We start from the raw sequence: 18,740 nt of genomic DNA, 5'->3' as shown, positions 1-18,740 counted from the left end.
TGAAAGTAGGGTGAGTCTGATTGTCCTTTTAAAATGTGAAGCAAGAAGGGCACCTGGGTGGCTCAGCGGGTTAAAGCCTCTGCCTTCTGCTGAGGTCATGATCCCAGGGTCCTGGGATCGAGACCCACGTCGGGTTCTCTGCTCCTTAGGGAGCCTGCTTCCTCCTCTCTCTCTGCCTGCCTCTCTGCCTACTTGTTATCTCTGTCTATCAAATAAATAAATGAAATCTTAAAAAAAAAATGTGAAGCAAGAATGGGCATTTTGGAGCATTTAGAACCAAAGCAAATTAGGCTAATTTTGGAGGACGGTTTTTGGAAATCTCTCTGCAGTCAGTTAAGTTTTCTCAAAAACCTTTATGATGGAGGTTAAGCAACTTGAGTAAAGGGTGAACATTTCCATCGAGATTTTAAATGCTGAGCCAATAAATCAGCCTTCCGAAGGATGTGAGGAGCACCTGCTTGTTTGCCCTGTTTCCTTTTCAGGTGCTCGCGATTTCTCTTTCACGTATGGTTTATAGTGTTGATGGAGGGCTTGAAGGAGAACTCAGATGGAATTTATTGTATGGTTTCAATTCAAAGCCACTGCCGAGAGGAATCTGACCAGAAGCTAATGTGATGAGGATTTATTTTTGTGAGGTGGGGGAAGATCCAGTCAAAACCCACACAGACCTCAAGCTTACAAACACAGATTGTTCCTCTGAATTGCCAGGCCCTTTCTTTAGATTCCAAAGATAACCTGGAAGATCTTAGCCAATAATAAAGTAGAATAAAGAATCAGATTCTTGCCCTTGCTTTTAACCAAATTCACTATTACTTTGCCAGGGCTGCCATAACCAAATACCATAGACCAGGTAGCTTACATAATAGAATTTTATTTTCTCAAAGTTTTGGAGGTGGGAAGTTCAAAATAAAGGTGTCAGCAAAGTTGGTTCCTTCTGGAGGTTCTGAGGGAGAATCTTCCTCTGTTTCTTCCTTACTTCTGGTGGTGATTTTCAATCCTTAGCCTTCAGCTGCATTGCTCCAGGCTCTGCCTCTGTCACCCCTGACCACCTTCTTGTGTGTCTTTGTGTTCCTGGGTTTTCATCTGATCTCCTTAGAAGGAAGACAGGCATTGGATTTGGCATTAGGCATTGGATTTCAAATAACAGTTTGTTATTTGAAGCTGAATCAAATCCAGGCAAATCCTTGTCTTAACTTTATTACATATTTAAAAATCCTATTTCCATGGGGTGCCTTGGTGCTCAGTTGAATAAGCATCTGCCTTCGGCTCAGGTCATGATCCCAGGGTCCTGGGATTGAGCCCCACATCAGGCTCCTTGCTTGGCGGGGAGTATGCTTCTCCCTCTGCCTGCTGCTCCTCCTGCTTGGGCTCAATCTCTCTCCCTGTCAAATAAATAAAATCTTAAAAAAAAAAAATTCTATTTCCAAGTAAGTCCTCATCGCAGGTACTGGGTTTAGAACTTCACAACCTATCTTCTTACACACAGCAGAAAGCAATGCTCTTTTTGTTCTTTTTCTTTCATGCTTGAAGGTTACTGGAGGTGGTCGTTGGACTCAACATTGCACATTTCTATCACGATTTTCCATTCTTTATGCAGGAGATACGATCTTGATAGAATTGACAGGACATGGTAACTCATTTGAAAAAAGTGGAGGTAAAAAATAGTCACCTGACCACCAATCCTTGAGAAAGGCTTAAAGAAGTGACTATGTGCAGGGCACTTAGGTATGTGCTATCCCTAGGGACTTCTCCATTTAAGCAAGGCATTAATCTAGGACAGTGTGATCCTTCTTTTCCTTATTCCAATTACTATAGTAGAGTTACCCCTACTGACCTCCCCATACTCGTTTCCTATATCTTTTATTCTGTGACAAAATTTCTTGTCATTTTAAATATATATTTTCTTCTATTCCTTAGTAAAGAAAGAGAGAGAGAGAGAAGGAAAGAGAGAAAGAAAGAAAAAGAAAGAAATATTTTAAGCCTTTCTGCTGGGATTTCCTAGTTAAATTAACCATTTGATTGTTTTGTTTTGTTTTGTTTTGTTTCATTTTGTTTTGGTCTGGTCAAGGGGATATACATGAAAGTGTTGTGATGGCTTCCAGCAATGATCCTTAAAAGAAGAGGGCCCATTCTTTTTCATTCCTCCTATTTGCCCGTCGCTGGAATTAAGTTGTGAGGGCTGGAGCTCACTTGGCCATTTTAGATCACAAAGAGGATGCTGAAGCCACGGTATTGAAAGAACCTGAGTTCCTGATAGTTTTCTGAAGCTGCCCTTCCAATTCTAGACCGATGATCTTTATTTAAGCTACTGTTACTTTAGACCGTTCGTTATTTGAAGCTGAATCAAACCCCGATACATTCTCATGCTATCTTTCAGTCATTCTCTGCTCCTGTGTTTTTGAAAACATCAAGTATAATTTGAATTTAGGAATTTTTACTTGCTGTTACCTCTACCTGAAGTATTTCCGCTCCATTTCAGTGGCTGTGTGGTTCCCTCCAGTTTCTTTCTGGCCTCGGCTCCTGTATTACGTCTTGAAAGAGGAGGTGGCTAGTGCTACTGACTCCACCTGCATTGTGACCCCAATCTCTTTCCATCCTATAAGCTCTTGTTTGCTTTGGAACATCCCTTTATCAGTCTCTGAAGATGGCTCATTTGTTTACTTGCTTATCCTCAGTTTCTCCCATAGAATATAATCTCCAGAACCTTGTATGTTGGCTCATCATTGTATCTCTAGGGCCTCAAATTAATTGTGACAGTAAGTTCTCAGTAGATAATGCATGGAATAAATTAATGAAGTCTTCTGGATCCTCTCTTAGCCTGAGAAAGTTTCAAGAATTCAGCTTTTCTTCTTTCTTTCTTTCATTTCTGTGACCAATGACTATAAAGAAGAAGATGTTGGAACAGAACTTGGAATTTTGGCTTCATATTCTTCTTTCTTGAACCCTCTTTGTATGAGTCATAGACTCATAAAATCGTTTACCATTCGAATAGGAGCAATATATACATAATTTAGCCTAATAAATAACACGTTTACTCCACCGAATGGTCTGGCTTTAGTGCAGGATTAGCTACATATATTTTAAAATAATTATCTCTTAGATTTTATTTAAAATATTTAAAGTTGTTCATCAAAACTCAACTTCTGAGTGTGTGATAGTTAGGCTACTGATTAGAAAATCTGAAATTTTTATTGAAAAAGTTATGTTGAGTCTGGATATAATCAGCATAATGGGGAATAAAAAGCATGGACTTTGGATCAAAGCTTTGAGTTCAGTTACTGAATCTGTTGTCACTAGTTATGTGTCCCTGGGCAAATTCCAGGGACTCCATGAGCTGTTTTCTCTGTTCAGTAAGGAGGAGGATAACTCCCTTACTGGGTTTTTATCATTAAAATTAGAAGAGATTGTGCTTATGGAAGATCATTAAGAACCCTGTAAATGTCAATCCCTTTTCTTCTGATTAGGGAAAATCGCTTAACAAAAACAAACAAAAAAGATTTCTTTTAAACTATCTTTATTGTGAAATATAAAAGCACATGGAAAAGTGACTAAGACAAAACCATAGAGATTAATGGATTATGTATTGACCAACAAGTTAATATACTGAATACCTAGTCCAGAATTAAGCATCATCGATACCCCCAAACCCTGCCTCTGGCAGACCTCTTCTTGATCACAGTGACTTCTCTTTCAAAACAGTCACCACTCTTTTGACTTCCATGGTAATCTCAAATCCTTCCTCTTCCAAGAGTTTAAAGCCTCAAAATGCAAGTTTCCAACACAAGTTTACTTTTGCATAATTTTGCACCTTGTAAAATGGAATCAGATAGTACGTCTTCTTCTTCTTCTTCTTCTCTTCCCCCTCCTCCTCCTCCTCCTCCATCTTCTTTTTTCTTAGAGAAGGAGAGGGGAGTAGAAGGAGAGACAGAATCTTAAGCAGGCCCCACACCCAGCTTGGAGCCCAGTGTGGGATCGAACTCGCAACCCTGAGATCATGACCTGAGCTGAAATGAAGAGGTGACACATAACACACTGAGCCACCTAGGAGCCCTAGTATCAATTCTTTAGTGTCTAATTTCTCTTACCTAAAATTACATATTTGAAAGTTTATCCATGCTATTGCATATGTCTGCACTTACTCCTTTTAGGTGTAATTTAACATCCCAAATGATGAATATAATTACAAGTTATTGAGTCTATTCTCAATAGGACATTCTCTCTCCAATGTGGGGATGTTATGAATAATACTATCAACCTTATTCTTATGTTTGTCTCTTGGAGCAGCTTCCCCTACTTTTTTAGAGTATCCTTAGGTGTGGATATGCATATTGTGAAATTTACCATGTCAAAAAAAAAAAATCAACTGAGTACATTTAAAGATCTAATTGGCTTTTTGCAGTGATTCATGAATTGGACACATCCCATCTAGCAAATAAAAGGGAGCTTTGAGGAGTTATTTAAAATGGGAGGATTTTATAGGCAGAAAAAGAACAAAACAAGGAGATTATTAGCAAAATAAAAGAAAGGATTGTTTCACACAATGTGACATACCTTGGAGGAAAGAGCCTTGGAGGAAAAGTCCTTACCTCACTAGTGCTGATCAGGAAATTCCAGACTGACTGGTTTAAAATTCCACTCCTGCAAAAGGCTGAAATTACAATTAGCAAAGGTGAGTCCATTTTGGACCTGATGTTTCTTTTTTTAGTACTAGATAATCCTAAAATATTTCCAAGGTGTTTTGAACCCTTGGTATTCTCAGTGGCAGTGTAGAAGACTTCTTTGTGTACCCTGTCCTCATCACACCCTCCTCTTTCACAGTTTTTGAATAGCAAATGGGCTTTCTTCATGCTGAAAACAAACCAAAACAAAACAAAAATGTAGAGACTAGGGAAATAATGGTCACTTAAGGAAAACAAAAAAGTGTCATTTCATTGAAATGAATTTAAGAAATGACACATAATAGGCGTTAGTATTACAGAGAGATAATCACCCTTGTCCCTTTCCTTCTCCCTGAGGTTCAGGGACCCAGTGTATCTGATTACCCTCAATACCCCAGGGTGGTAATTATTTCATGTAACAGCAATGAGGCATCCAAGGTGTTGTTATCAAAATCCCTCTTAGCACTATAGCTAAACACATTAAATCAGGACTTTGTCAACTGTGAGGTCTGTGGGGATTAATCTGTCCTTTCTCAGAACATAACTGACAGTCAAAATATTTTTTGGAATCCATTTTACATTTTCTTTCTCAAGGGTCCAGAAAGAATTTATTATAGGAAGACCAAAAATATAGAATAGAGGATTTCATTAGCTGACAAATGAAACTTGAAATCCATAAACATGTCTCCAAAAGGATGGACAGAGAAGGTTAAAAAAAAAAAAGATAATAAGAATTTCTATTATATTTGCATTTGTAGAATTTAGATGCCTCTCCAAACAAAGGTGAAGACTTTCATCAATGTTTTTATCTCAACAGTGCTGGTTGAGAGATGACTTAAAGGCAGAGTTTAATATGTATTTAAATATTTCTGTTTATGTCTCTTTTACAATTACAATATGTAATCTTATATTGACTTCGTGCTTTCCAATTAAGCAATTTTTTTCTGTTTTCTTCTAATTTTTCTTCTCTGAGAAAATTTTCACTTTCACAGATTTATTTTTCCTTAGTTTATTATGTCTCACTTCATGATTATGAAAATATTAATAATAGCTACCATTTATTGAGTCTTAAAAGTACTCACTGATGTTTTGCAAAATGGTTGGAATAGATTGTCTTATTAATTTCCCACATCATCCCTGGAAGACAGGTATAATTATTTCCACTGTGCAAATCAAGAGACAAAGCTCAGAGAGGTTAATGCAACGTGGTCTAAATCACACAGCTAGACATACTGTTGTGGTTGTCTGAATTCTGAGACAGTGCTTATTCCCCTACACTCTGCTGGCTCCCTGAAATGCTTGCTGTCTCAATGATCTTCACAGGGAGCAACACTGATGTTCAGGGTATGATCCTTGCTTACTTGGAAATGTCCCATGTTTTGCAGAATGTCTAGCATCTGGACTCCTTTCACACTGCTGCCTGGCAAGGAATGGCAGTTCTGCTGGGCTGTTCAGGAGGACCAGGACCAAGGACCCATTATCTGTGGACCTATCTCTTTCCCTACAGGCCTGTGAGCCCTTCAGAGGCAGTGACCATGTAGTATGCATTTTGTACCTTTTGAATGTCTTATACACACAAGAAAGCATTTAATGAACATTTCTTGAATGGTTACTGAGTAATAATATTTTAAAAGGACATCAAGATAGGAGACTTTCTTAAAGTTTTACAAATAATGCTAAGTTCAGGCTCGACTCAGTTATCTTTAAAGAAAAAAAAATGCCATGGAGAAAACTGTGAAGATTTACTTGTATAAGGTGTTACTTGAGTTTTAAAGAATGAAGTTAGAGGTGCTGTTATTCCAGCCACAGTATTAGGATCTTCATTCTTAATCTCTCTCCCTTTCTCTTTGTTTTGTTTTTATTTTTAGCTCTCATTTCTTGAGCACTTGTAGTATGCTGGGCATGGTTTCAACTGTGAATTGTGTCAGTTGTAGTATCATTTAATAGTTCAATAAGGTTATGACTCACATTTTATAGATGGGAATATTAAGACTTGAGAGATTAGTAAATTTATCTATGGTCATATAACTTCTAAGTGGCCAGGATTATTTTTTTGTAATTTCATGAAATAAAATGTATTTGTACATATAAAAATTATCTGTAGTAAAATAAAGAACATTACACCACACTGCAGAGAGAGACAATGAAATCAAACATACCTCTACAGCTGTTCTTTGCTATTTAACAGATAGTGTACTTTTACACGGATTTTATTAGTTAGTGTCCAGGATTTGAATCCAGGTCTGTGTGACATAAGAACCCATATTCTTAAGAAGCAAATGGTAGGTATATGTTGGAACGCAACCCGATCCTCGCCAATGCGACTGCGGTCGTGTCAGATCCTGTGAGAAAACTCCAAGAGATGGAGGATAAGAGCCTTTCTGGGCCGATGTCTGGAATGGACATAGGAGGATCCCCGGGGTGCTTTCATGTCCTCCTTTAGATGAATCTGGTAAGTGTGGAGAATCCTTAACTTGCTCTTGTCATTTACAGCTAAGAGGTAATTGTTGTTGCTCACTTGTCACACTTGATTGCCTGCACGTGGCCCACGCCCCACATGTAGCTCACGTCTCACATGCAGTTTGCGTCCTGCACGTAAATCTATATCCTGTTTGTAACCAGATTTTGTGTAAAGTATAAAAGAACTGATTGTAAGAAGTAAAGGCATCTACTAATCATCTGCTGGTAGTCCCACCATCATTTTGGCTCCCATCACCAGGATCCCCACCTCACGAAGATGACAAGATGTCTATTCGGGGCATTGGCCCAGGAAGACTCTTGCCCTCCGTCTCCTGGAATTTTCTCACCAGATCTGTCATGACCCCAGTCACATTGGCGAGGATCTGGGTTGTGTTCCAATAGTTATAGGATTGTTTTAGAGTCCTAGAAGAATTGAAATATCCCAAAAGGGTATCCATGTATAACTTGTGTCTATTTTACCACTGTCCTTGTTTCAGATGGATGACCTCCCCTTAATCAGCTAGTTCTGTTAAATTCTGTCTAGTTCTTCCTAAGACAGGTGATGCTGGACTTTGCTTTCCAAATCAGCTCCCCTCCAGGTATAGAGACCTGGGCTCTAATCTGGAGACAGCACTCAGAAATTCAGAGAATCATCCACATGGAGAAGGCTGGTTGCAGACCAAGAAGAATCTCAGGGCACACATGGCTCGGTAGCCTGTCTGCCTGATGAATGGTGATGATTTTAAGGGAAGATTCTCCCTAGAGTCAACAAGAAGTGAAGCTCCCATAGCTTCTGGGTATAGGTGATATACCCTATCCATAGAGGGGTTTGGGCAGGTGGTAAGCACCATCACCTCCTGTCTGCCTTTTGGAGGTGTGGGGCTCTGGTGATCTATAGGGTCTGAATTGGCTTCTTTGTGGACTCTGCTCAGATCTTATCCCCCATTGATAATGTACCAACTAATCTCTTACTTTCCCATATCTCATCCAACTCTCTCCATTATCTCAAACATGGGAGGTCTTTTTCACTCTTGGTGGCAGAGAACATTTCTTTTTCTGATCACTTTTATTCAGCTTTTGCTTTTGTACTGTAGATCTTTTCCATGACTTTGACTGCCTATTTTCCTTCATCATTTCTGCTGTTTTCACTTCCTTGTTGCAAGGAATGCCCAAGAAACTGAGTGAAGGAATGAACCCAGGGATAGAAGACAATACACTAGAAATTAACACATGAGGTTACCACTACAATATTCGTTAGGGTTGTCAGATTTAGCGAGTAAAATACATCATGCCCAATTAAATTGGAATTTCAGATGAATGATTTTTTTTTTAATGTAAGTATACCTCATGTAATATTTGAGACATACTCATGTTGCTTATTGTTGTTTATCTAAAAGTCATATTAAATATTGCATCCTGTATTTTATCTGGCAATCCTATCGTAAATTCATCTGGTTAAAAATGAGCTTATTCCTCTATTTATTATAGTTATAACAAATTAATACCAGCAGTAACTCATGCTACTTGTGGGTAAAATAAGTTTTCTCTGCTTTATTTATTGGGCTGCCTTTGAAGAGGATTTCTCATCATTTGGTTGGCATGAATCTGACCATATTCTAAGCGTGTTCTGGGTCTTGAGTCTCTTTGCTTTCTGATCTAATATAATTATCAATTAGACACCATTTCTGAATTAATTACACTAGCCATCTGAGCCCCCAGATTATTCACAGCCTAAGCAAGTGTTCATTGCCTATCTATGCTACCTGTCTCACTGGCCCTAGACTTAGCTGAATGCCTCTCCGTCAACATGACTCCACTAGAGGTAGTTGTAGATGGAGTATTCAGGAATTATGAAGTGAATGCATCAGTTATCTATTTATACAATAATGTGGGCACCAAATTATCGCAAAACCCAGTGACATCCAACAATAAAAACATTGAGCTCCTGGGGTGCCTGGGTGGCTCAGTCCATTAAATGTCTGCCTTCAGTCCAGGTCATGACCCCAGTGTCCTGGGACTGAGCCCCACAGTGGGGCTCCCTGCTCAGCAGGGAGCCTGCTTCTTCCTCTCCCCACTCCTTGCTTGTGCTCTCTCCAGCTATCTCTCTCTCAAATAAATGAATAAATAAATAACATCTTTAAAGCAACAACAATAAAAAACATTTAGCTCCGGAGTCTGTGGGGTTCATCTGATCTGGTCTGCTCACTGGGATCTGGTCTGTGTTTGCTCCTGTGTCCATGGCCTGCTGTGCCTCTGCAAGACAGACTTGTCAAGATTGGCTGGACTTGTTTACATGTCAGCAGGCTGTGGGCTGAGCTAAGATGGTTTCACTTAGGAAAACTGAAACGTCTCTTACCTTTCCTCTTGGAGGCTAGCCTGCTCTCATAACACTGTCAGAGGGCAAGAAAGACCAGATATGCCCGGAGCTTTCTAGGCTGGACCTGTGTCACTCTATTAACATCCAGTTGTGGTATCAGTTCAAAGTCAAAGAGCGGGGTGAGAGACTGCTCTTTTAGTAAAAGGATCTGCAAAGTCACATTTCAAAGGGTGTGCAGGCTGAGGTAAAAAATTGGTGCTTTCAGTGTGATGAGATTACCATAGACAGCATAACTTTCCAAACTCAAGTAATTTAGGGGAAAAAAAAAAAGATACCACCTAAGTAAAACAGCATTGCGCATGGCACTGAGGCAGGTGATGGGGACAGAAGATGGGTCTTGAATAAGATCAGGGTCACCAAAACCAGACTGGGGTGACTGGTAGGTATGGCAGGAGAGAAGCTTAGAGAGTGAGGGTGGGTCCAGAAAGTACAGGTCTTGCTGGTCTTTGAAAATGTGAATCCTTCTCATTTTATAGTTATTTTACAAAATTCATGGTGGTTTTGTCACTTGTCCTTGAGTATTACTTTCTGCAACTGTATGATGAGAGATTGCATTAAGTGAAAACTTATTAGTTTTAGGACTAATCTAGTTAGTAAATGTGGATTTATTTGGGCCAGAATAGTGTTAATTAATTTTTTTAATGCTTTATGAATGCTGTTCTTCAAGTTTGCACAGACCTGCTATTCTAATCTTTTAACTTGCTGCTTTGCACATTTGTATTTTCTACCTAGCTCTCAAGGAATTTGAGCTTGAAATTCCTTAGTAAGGTAATTTTGGTTCTCTCCCAATTCTATATTTCTCATTATCAGGGAAGCATGAGTATAAATTTGGGGCGGTACTGATTTGAGAGAGAAAACAATTAGATGAAAAAAAGTTTTACATAATCGCTCTGAAAATATCAGTGGATCAAAACAATCTCAGGTTGGCAAGAAACAGCCAAAATAATTTGCTTAATTAAAATAGCCAACATTTTTGGGGCCAAGATGACAAAGGTTGCTTATCTATTTATTTGTCCCAGGAGACAAGATACTGATAAATGAGAATATAAATAATTAAACTGTGTAGAAATTATAACTAACTGAAAGCACTATAGGCTTAGGATCAGGAAATATGCTTTACCTGAATATCTTTTATTTAAATTGAACTCTAAATTTCTTAAAATTCTCTACTGTGATTACTTTGAAGTAAATGCCATGACGTCTTTGAAAAAGGAACTGTATACAGAGATGAAGCAAAGGATCCTTGCCATATCAAATTATACTTTCCATAAGTGAGAACATATGTTTTAGATGTAACAGATTTCAGAGAATTATCTTAGGCATGATACGCTAGAGGCACATGGATTGAAATTCATAAACGATGCAAACTTGCATGTCTATATGTTGTCTGCTAGACAAGGGAATTTCTTGCCAACCTTTGGCTTCACAAACAGAGTTTCCTACAATGGAGTATCCACATCTGTTGTATGAAACCAATGGAAAAATCAGGAAAATGTTCAGTGCAGAAGATTTCAGCTTATAGGGCAGTCAGATTCAATTTATTTAAATTGCAGGTTTAAAACATGTTTATTCTTGCTGTTTTTGAAAGATCATAGGCCCACTGACTTTCTACCGGCCAACTGGGAAGCAGCTGAGACAGATTTAAGGTGAGGGAGGACATTGTAAGCATCACATATTGAGAATCAGGAGGAAGTACTAAGAAGGTCGATCCTTCCTTCATCCACAAAAAATAATTACAGTCACTGAAAAATAAATTTTTAAATTTGAGTTCAGCTTATAATTCCCAAATTGGGAAATAGAGCAAGTCTATAAAGGGTCTTTCAAAGGTTAGACCTTTCAAAGACAGAACAGTGACACCAGGCAAGGAGCAGGTGGGACAAATTTACCAATCAACTTACTAAATGATAAGGTATTAATTTATTGTTGAAGTGTGCCCATCTACTCGTTTTTAAATTCAATTTCATTCATTTATTCATTCATTTTAACATTGACAAAGTGACTATTAGCTTAATTTATATGTGATTAGCATATAATAGACAAATGATAAATATTTTTGAGTCAAAGATGAAAAAGAGTAACAAAAAAACAAAAATTACTGAAGCAAAAGAGGAAAGCAAAAAACAACTCATTATCATTAATATTTTGGTTTTGAGTCATACTATATATATTATTTGCTAATCTTTTTTCCCCCAGATTCTGTTTCTGTAACACTAAATGTGCTTACAAAAACTAATTTTTATCCACTGAAGAGTACTTTCATATTGTTTCTAGATATCAATTTATAGATTGCCTACAAAAATCTCTAGGCCATTAATCTATTTATTTTGTTGTCTCCATAGTTTAGTTTATTCACATGCTTTCAAAATTCTAATCATATTCTTATTATGTAAAGAATAGATGCTCATTAAAAAATTCAGATGTACATAAAAATGTAGTCATTTCTCAATTATAAGATGATAATTGAAATTTATGCCAATATTTAATATCACTTTTGAGGAAAAGATATTTTGTTACACATGCCTGTCAATCATAAAACACAATCTGATTTTAGAAGGAATGGAAAAATACATCTTGGAATTGAGAACTTACAGTATTAATAATAAACATCTTGAGCACGTGTGGAGGATAACAAATGTACCAGATTGTGCCAATCACCAGCAGAGTCTTATGAAGGAGGTGTGGTGCTTGTTATTATGATTCATATTTTAAAGGGAAGGAAATTCATACTTAGAGATATTAAAAAACTTGTTCAAGATCACACGAAATGTAGTAGAGGTAAAATTTAAACCCAGACAAACCTGAAATGAGAAATCATTTTATTTAATTATGAGATTTATATATATATACATATACACACACACACAAAACAATAAAATACAGTATGTATAGCATACTATAAAATAAATGCAGAATATATAATTATTATAAATAATGTATATAATAAGTATATGTTGTATATAGCATATGTTATATATATAATTAGACAAGTACATTATTTAATAATGTATAAAAATATTTTAAATAAAATATATATTATATAAGCATACATAAAAACATATTATGCATATAATATGATAAAAATATATAAGATAAATTTGTCATTTTAATAAATTTTAAGTATACATTTCAGTGATGCCAATTACATTCCCAGCATTGTGCAAGCACCACTATGTATTTTTATCATCTTAAACAGAAACTTATCACCATTAAGCAATAACTCCTCATTTCTCTTTCTTCCCAGCCCTTGGTGATCATTATTTTCTGTTTCTATGAATTTGCTTATTGTAGATATCTAATATAAGTGGAATCATCTAATATTTGTTCTTTTGTTTCTGGCTTATTTCACTTAGCATAATGTCTTAAATATTTATCCACATTGTAGCATTTAACGGAAGTTATTTCTTTTTATTGCTGAATAGTATTCTATTGTATGTATATGTTTTATTTACCTATTCATCTCTTGAAAGATACATGTGTTATTTCCACATTTTGGTTATCGTGGATAATATTGGTGTAAATATTAACATAATATTTGTTTGCATAACTATTTTTAATTCTTTTGGTATATACCCAGTAATTGCTGGTTAAATGGTAATTGTATGTTTCATTTCTCAAGGAAACGCTTCAATATTTCCCCAGTGGTTACATCATTTTATTTTCCTACCATAAATGCAGAGAGCTCCAGTTTACATCTTTGCCAACACTTGTTATGTTTTATTTTTTGATCATGGCCATCTTAGTAAGTGTGAAATGATATCTCATTGTGGTTGGATTTGTTTTCCTAATGACTATACTGAACATCTTTTGACGCACTTAGTGGTTATTTTTATATTCTTTGGAAAAATGTCTACTGGGAGAAATGTCTTTTGCTCATCATTTATCAAGTTATTTGTATTTTTGTGGCTGAATTGTAGGAGTTCTTTATATATCTTGGATATATGCTTTGCAAATAAGCATATTTTTCCTATTCCATAGATTGTCTTTTTATTGTCTTGATAATATCTTCTGATGCACAAAAGTTCATTATGATGAGATTCAATTTGTGTATTTTTTTCTTTTGTTATTTATGTTTTCAGTGTCATATCTAAGAATCCATCACCAAACCTAAGGTTATGAAGATTTAGTTTTATGTTTTCTTCACGTTTCTGGTTTTTACTTTTTTTTATAGGCCATTGATCAATTTTGAGTTAATTTTTGTATATGGTGTGAGGTAGGGGTCCAACTCCACTTTTTTGCATGTAAAAATCCAGTTGCCTCAGCACCATTTGTATACAGAGACTATTCTTTCCCCATTGAATAGACATGATGCCCTTGTTGAAAAATTAGGTAGTTATAGATGTATTGTTATTTAGTGCCTCTCAATTTAATTCCATTGGTCTATATGTTTATTCTTATGCCAGAATGATACTATTTTGATTACTGTAGATTTGTAGAAAATTTTGAAATGAGGGAGTATGAGTCCTTCAACTTTATTTTCAAGATTGTTGCAGCTATTCAAGGCCCATTGTAATTTCATGTAAATTTGAAATTTGACTTTTCCATCCCCCCAAAACCGCTATTTGGATTTTGAGAGAAATTGCATTGAATATATAGTTTACATTGGGTAGTTTTGACATCTTAACAATACTGAATCATCCAATCCATGAACATGGAATGTCTTTCCATTTATTCAGTCCTTCTCTAATTTCTTTCTGCAATATTTTGTAGTTTTCAGTGGTATAAGTCTCACCTTCTTGGTTAAATTATTCCTAGGTATTTTATTATCTTAAGTGACATTGTATATGGAATTTCTCTCTTAATTCCCTTTTTGAATTTCTTATTGCCTGTGTACAGAAACTTAATTGATATGTGCGTTGATACTGTAGCATATAACTTTGTTAAACTCATTTATTAGTTTTAGTATTTTTTTTATCTTCTTTCTTTTCTTTCTTTTTAAGATTTATTTAGTTTTTTTAAAGAGAGAGAGAGAGGGAGCAGACAGAGAGGGTAAAGCAGGCTGTCTACTGAGTAGGGACCCCAATGTAGGCCTCATTCCCAGGACCCATGAGATCATGAAGTGAGCCAAAGGAAGATGATTAATCAACTGAGCCACACAGGTACCCATTCTTCTGTATTTTCTAACATAGCATTTAATCATTTGTGAATAAAGATGATTTACTTATTTTCTAATTTAGATGCTTTTGTGTTTTTAATGAATTTATTCCTATTATTTTTCAAGAAAATAAAATTCAACTCTAATCTTATCATTCAAAGGAGATAATTGCTGACAATTTGACAGATATCTTTTTAGATACTTTTTCTCTCCATCCATCCTATCATATTCTTACCCATATTTCTTTTGAATTATATATAATAAGCATATATTTTATATTATATGAATGTAATATTTTAGTAATTTATATTTAATATTACATATTTTTCCTTAGAAAATTATTCATTTTATTTCAGATTGCAATTACTTATTTAGACTGGACAGAACTTTATTTTATGAAAACATTCAGTAAACCAGATCTTCAATTAAAAATTTTCCTAAAGCATTTATATGTATTATTTTATTCTTCCTACTTATCTCTAATTATTTTTCTAGATTTTTGATTTAAATTTTAACATTTATCCATTCTTTATTTAAAAATAATTTATGATTTTTACTTGTCTGATTATAATTTTAATGATTTTCCATACATAGTTTTCTCATTGTAAGTACATTTCCTTAACCTGTGATTGCAGTTGTACATTTTACTTTGACTTATGAATTATTCAGGCTGTTTAATTATTCTTGGTGAACTTTTTATTTATAAGTGGAGGTGGAGGATCTGGGTTACAGTTTATGGTAATTGGTAGATTTGTCTCTACTCTCTGTAATTTAGTTAAATGCTATGTTAGATGTTTCTTGCACAATCAACCACTCAAAAGTCTTTCTGATGTACTTCTGATCTATTGACGTGGCATTACCTTTCTATCCCCAGTCTATGTCTGAAATTTACAATTTTCATCAGATTCTAAGGTTTTTTTTTCCATTTTGACCTCCACTTAAAATACAGATTTTGATTATTTTTCTCACTGAACTGCTACCACCAATCAGCCTCCCTTTTCTGCTTCATAATATTTTTGAGAGTTCAAGACTTTTCAGGAAAGAGCTAGTACACTTGTTAGAGGTGAGAGAGAAGGAAGGAGACCACGCACTACCAGTCTCACATAGTATTAATCATGAACTGTAGAGATGACTATAATTTTTCTTGTTAGCACATCCCAGGATCCTAGAATTTGGGGAATGTATGGTATTGGAAGACAACAGCAATTCTTCTTTTGTCAGGCATTCTTCATCTTGTGAATGGAAACCAAGATATGCTATGGCCTGAAGATTGTGACGGTCCCTTATATTTCTGTCATATAAGCTACTGTTACTGTTGTATGAGTCTTTGTGGAGTTGTCTGACAGTTCTATATTTAGATATAGAAAATTTAGCTCATCTTGAATATTTTGAAGGTATTTGATAAATATTTTTGATATACTGTTAAAAAGCACTATGGGCCAGATGACATTTTTGAACTTGAAGATGTTCCATGGAGCTTTTTAAGTGTACATCTCAGAATCTGAGAGTAAACGCAGTGTCCATGTGGTGGATATACAGAGAAAAATCCAAATCACACAAAACAACGGAAAAAGGTTAGCAATACTCTTGACACCCAGTGCCAATGATAGCTTTCAGCAAAATAACTTATATCACTTAAGAAAAAATGGTTAGAAAAGAATATAACTAATGTATAACTAAACATAGAATAATAAAATGCATAATGACTTACGGGTCACACACACACACACACACACACACACACACATATACATATATATACAAACTTTAACTAGGTTAAAGACTAGAAGTCCCATTTCTAGCAAATAGAGAAAGTAAATATTGACTTGTTTTAAAGGAATGATTTAAAGCATTAACTGATATTTTTTATTTGAGCCTTTAAAAATAATATCACATTATTAGCCTCAGATATGATATATTTTCACAAAGTTGTCCTATTCATAAATTTTCAAGAAAAGGTCTGTGGCAGATTGTATTTTTAAAAAATGGGAACCCTATTATATTTCATCCCCTATACACCTCTTAAAACATAATCTTGATATTCTTCCTATAGGAAGATTGGGATATATGACTTTTTTTCCCTTAAAATTGGACAGACTTGTAACAATAGCAATAATGATGTTATGTGACATCTAAAGCTAGGTTATGAAAAACAATATAGTTCCCACCTGGTTCTCTTGAGTTGCTTACTTTAGAAACCCAGCCACCATGCTGTAAAGAAGCCAGTCAGCCATATGGAGAGGACACATAGATGTGTTCTAGCCAACAGCTCCAGCTGCATCAGTCAGTATCAACAACCAGACATGCTGTGGAAGTCTTTGAGCTGCCCCAGATGATGCCATGGGAAGCAGGGACAAGCTGTGTCCTCTGAGCTCTGCCCATATTATCTCAGGTTGAAGATCAACATAAATGATTATTGTTGGATTTTGTTGCTAAGTTTTGGAGAGAGGGGTTGTTAAAACTATTGTTGCAAAAAGGGGAAAAATCTGTTATATAATCACTGGTATAACCTTGGTATGTCTTTATAGATATTTCCAATTTATATGTTAAGTCTAAAAAAATATTTTAAAAATATCTAAAATATCTGATCCAGTTTTCTTAAATATTGAGAGACTATTGTATTAATCAGCTGGTATGAACAAAAATTTATACTGAAGAATTTAAATAGAAACATTAGATCTTAGGTAGAAATGAAACATAATAAAACCACTTCTAAAAGAGTATTAGAGAGCAAAATGGGGAGGTTTCTGATTCTGCCAATGTTATACTACATTAACTTGTTGAGTTGCATAAAACAACTACAGAAATGTTTTTTCCTAAGGGTAAAACATTGAAACCCTTCCCCTGAGTTTGGAAATGAAGCAACAATGCCACAACTACTTCCATACAACTTACACTAGAGGTCCTAACTGGTGTAATAAAATGAGAAAAACAAATGTAACTGTAAGAATTAGAAGGTAGAAGTGAAGTTTCATTCACTGCAGATATAATTACCTATAGAGAAAATCCAAAATATTTTCTAGAAAATGTAATTTTTAAATTTTTTAAAGATTTAATTATTTATTACTTTGCTGGGGGTGGGGTGAGTACAAGCAGGGGGAGTGCTAGGCAGAGGGACAGGAAAAAACAGGCTTTCTGCTGAACAAGGAGCCAGATGCAGAACTTGATCTCAGGGTTCTGGGATCATGACCTTAGCCCAAGGCAGAGGCTTAACCGATGGAACTACCCACATGTTCCTGGAAAATATAATTAAATTAAAATTTTAACTTAGCATATAAAAGTCTAATTTACAGTATAGTATATCCATGACATCAAGCACCTTTGCTTTGCTTTGCTTTGCTTTCCTTATATAGACTGTGAGGAAACCAAGTAGTTTAGAAACATTCATTGGACTTGTTTCGGAACTTCATGCCATAACAAGTTATGTCTATTTGTGGAAATTTTCCAAGAACTGTTAGAAGGATACCTGGGTGAACTCGGTTAAGTGTCTGCCTTTGGCTCAGGTCATGATCCCAGGAGCCTGGGATGGAGTCCAGCATCAAGCTCTTTGCTCAGTGGGGAGTCTGCTTCTCCCTCTGTGGGCCACTCTCCCTACTTGTGCTCTCTCTCTCTCACACACACACACAAATAAATATACAAAATCTTTAAAAAAAAATGATAGAAGAAAGATGGATGTAAGTGAATCTAGGGTTATATCCCTCAGCAATGTATTCAGGGATGACTTTTATTTATCAATTTTTTTTGGATGACTCATTCTAAAGTAATATTTATTTTCTCCAGAGATAGTGAAGAATTAGATTATTATTCTAATATATATTATATATATGTATAATCTATAATATATAATAGATCTGTAATAGATCTATTATAGATTTACAATTAGAATTAGAAAAATTAAAAAAAAAATGAAAAGCACAAATGAGTAGACTGATTCCCTTATATTCAACATTACAGTAAGTTCTGACTTGTAATGACATTCACTGGATGTTATGGTGGAATTGTGTCCCACTGAAATCTTATATTGGAGTCCTAACCCCAGTACTTCATAATGTGGCTTTATTATTACCAAAAGGGGTTGTTTTTGTGGATGTAATTAATTAAGACTATGTCATACTGAAATAAGGTGGGTTTTTAATTCAATATGACTGATATC

The sequence above is a fragment of the Mustela nigripes genome, chromosome 3, assembly GCF_022355385.1.
Source record: "Mustela nigripes isolate SB6536 chromosome 3, MUSNIG.SB6536, whole genome shotgun sequence".
In the NCBI taxonomy this organism is placed as follows: domain Eukaryota; kingdom Metazoa; phylum Chordata; class Mammalia; order Carnivora; family Mustelidae; genus Mustela; species Mustela nigripes.
Note: the sequence above shows the minus strand (reverse complement) of the source record.